Source organism: Mustela nigripes, chromosome 3, assembly GCF_022355385.1.
Source record: "Mustela nigripes isolate SB6536 chromosome 3, MUSNIG.SB6536, whole genome shotgun sequence".
Taxonomy (NCBI): domain Eukaryota; kingdom Metazoa; phylum Chordata; class Mammalia; order Carnivora; family Mustelidae; genus Mustela; species Mustela nigripes.
Genome location: NC_081559.1, coordinates 53,519,823 through 53,523,301, shown reverse-complemented (window position 1 = coordinate 53,523,301; position 3,479 = coordinate 53,519,823).

The window sequence follows — 3,479 nt, the reverse complement described above, 5'->3', positions numbered from 1 at the left end:
AGAAAAGAAAAGAAAAGAAAAGAAAAGAAAAGAAAAGAAAAGAAAAGAAAAGAAAAACAAAACATGTAAACAAAATTTTGGAAATGTTCCAGGAAGTTAACTGAAAACAAGAGAACATTATACAGAGGTAAAGGAAGAGGAAAGGAGGGAGAACAGGTGGCTGAGAAGGAAAAAGAAGAAAACAGGCAAGTGAAAAAGAATCAAGAGGAAAAAAGAAATCATCTTCCAAAATGATAACAGTGGTACTTTCATAATCAGAAAAAAATGCATATAAGAGAAGACAGTAAAGGTGCTCCACTTGGTTGAGGACAGGAAGACTTCCTTTGGATAGGAAGACTCTCTAAGCTCCTGGGAAACAACAGGTTCCTCTAAAAAGGTGTCAAGTCCTACATTCTCAGTCTAACTTCTGTGAAGCCCAGGACAGCACTGCACTCAGACTCAGCTAAACACAACAAACAGATAGGATCGGGCTTACCATTTCTCCTTTTTAAAATTCTAATGTCAAGAATTTGGAAGGTTTATAAATATTTGTTATTATCAGCAACTGAAATTGTATCTTTGCCGTAGATTTTCCTGAAACCTGAGTAACAAAAAAAGAAACATCATAATGTTGCCTGTAGAATTTTGGTATTCACATTTGTTGACGTTGAAATGTTAATGCTGAATTATTGTTGAATGAACCATTGAAGCAGAGAATGTCCATGTTCTAGGCCACCTGTGGTTTTACATTTATTCCACCTTCTTCACTTTCATATGAACACAAAGAACCATGTTCATTCCCATAGCTTCTTGGCCAACAATCCTGTGGACAGATATGAAATCTTATTTGTATTTAAGTGAAGACATTTGGGGTGCCTGGGTAGCTCAGTTGGTTAAGCTTCTGCCTTCAGCTCAGGTCATGATCTTGGGGCCCTGGGATTAAGCCCCACAAAGGGCTCCCTTCTTAGCCGGGAGCCCACTTCTCCCTCTGCCTCTGCTGCTCCTCCTGCTTGTGTCCTCTCTCTTGCTCGCTCAATTTCTCTCTCAAATAAATAATTAACATCTTTAAAAATTTTAAAAAAATATGTGGAGGATATTTTGTTACTCTTTGGTTTAGTATAAATTGTTAAAATATTGGTTGGTTTGAGCTGTCATTCTGGTGTTCACTTTTAAATAAAACAATTTATAATGGGAAAAAGCAATGTAAACTCTCTTTAAATTTCCCTTAAAGTTTGAAAGATTGCGATAGGCTCTTCCTTGTCACATAAAGAGACATCATCTTGATAGTTTTAAATATTTCAGTCAGCTGTGTAAGTAGCATTTTTATACTACTGTTAATGTAGAAAAAAATTACTGATTACATACAACACTAATCCTTTGCCGTAGGAATGTCTTATTCTCAGTGACTTAATTTTAATATCTAAAGAAAACTATGGTTTACATTCTTGTCTTGTTCCAAGAATGCCAACTCTCACTCAAGCTTCTTGGCCTCTGTAAGTTTTTTCTACTGATTGTTATATTTTGCCAAGCCTTGGGAGACTTAGGTACTTATGGCTAGAGTCTGAATTAATGTATATATGTGGTGTATGGTGTTTAAGTTAAACTAGTACATTTCAGACCAGCAAGTTTTGCTACTTGGATGAAGGAAGGATATAAATTCCATGATTTCGTCATTGTGAGGACTCATGAATATGCCATTGTGTACCACCCTGCTACCCTGCTGCTGAAGAAACACAAGATTTAATATGTGTCTTTAAAAATACATTTTTCTATAAATATATGTAAATATAATTTCTCCTGGCTATTTCATTGTTAAATGATCTGGCAAATAATTTGGTTGAGATCATTGTCCTCATTTGAGAAGAACTTTAAATTTTGACACAAAAATTACTTATGAATCAGATATGTATTTATTTGAATTATGTTATTTATTTTTCTTTTAATTACCCTTATCAAATAATAATAAACCAAAATAAACTACAAAATGTTTGTGCACTTCAACATATTCAATGAGATTGCAGGACTGTAGAATTAAGGAATAGTTCAGGAGGACTTTCTTTTTTTTTAGGGTCCATTCTCTCAGCAAACTCTTTTTTTCTTTTTATAACTAGTTTTTTTATTTTTTTAAAGATTTTATTTTATTTACTTAAGAGAGAGATCACAAGTAGGCAGAGAGGCAGGCAGAGAGAGAGAGAGAGAGTGGGGGTGAAGCAGGTCCCCGCTGAGCAGAGAGCCCGATGCGGGACTAGATCCCAGGACCCTGAGATCATGACCTGAGCTGAAGGCAGCAGCTTAGCCCACTGAGCCACCCAGGTGCCCCATACTAGTATTTTTTAAATTTATTTTTTCAGTGTTCCAAGATTCATTGTTTATGCACCATATCTAGTGTTCCATGTAATACACGCCCTCCTTACTACCCACTACCAGGCTCACCCAACCTCCCACTCCTCTCCCCTCTAAAACTCTGGTTTTTTTCTGAGAGTCCACAGTCTCTCATGGTTTGTCTCCCCCTCCAATTTTCTCCAACTCACTTCCTCTCTCCTTCACCCAATGTCCTCTGTGTTATTCCTTATGCTCCACAAGGTGTGAAACCATATGATAATTGATTCTTTCTGCCTGACTTATTTCATTCAGCATAATCTCTTCCAGTCCCATCCATGTTGATACAAAAGTTGGATATTCATGGGGCCCCTGGGTGGCTCAGTGGGTTAAGCTGCTGCCTTCAGCTCAGGTCATGATCTCGGGGGTCCTGGGATCGAGCACCACATCGGGCTCTCTGCTCGGCGGGGAGCCTGCTTCCTCCTCTCTTTCTGCCTGCCTCTCTGCCTGTTTGTGATCTCTCTCTGTCAAATAAATAAATAAAATCTTAAAAAAAAAAAAGTTGGGTATTCATGCTTTCTGATGGAGGCATAATACTCCATTGTATATATAGACCATAGTTTCTTTATCCATTTTCATCCATTGAAGGGCATCTTGGCTCTTTCCACAATTTGACAACTATAGCCATTGATGCTATGAACATTGGGGTACAGATGGCCCTTCTTTTCACTATATCTTTATCTTTGGGGTAAATACCCAGTAGTGCAATTGCAGGGTCATAGGGAAGCTGTATTTTTCATTTCTTAAGGAATCTCCATACTGTTTTCCAAAGTAGCTGCACCAACTTGCATTCTCACCAATAGTGTAAGAGGGTTCCCCTTTCTCCACATCCTCTCCAACACTTGTTGTTTACTGGCTTGTTAATTTTGGCCATTCTAACTGGTGTAAGGTGGTATCCCAATGTGGTTTTGATTTTAATCTCCCTGATAGCTAATGATGATGAACATTTTTTCATATGTCTGTTGGCCATTTTCTTTGCAGAAGTGTCTGTTTATGTATTCTGCCCATTTTTTTGACATGATTATCTGTTTTTTGGGTGTTGAGCTTGAGGGGTTCTTTATAGATCTTAGATATCAGCCCTTTGTCTGTAGTGTCATTTGTGAATATCTTCTCCCATTCTG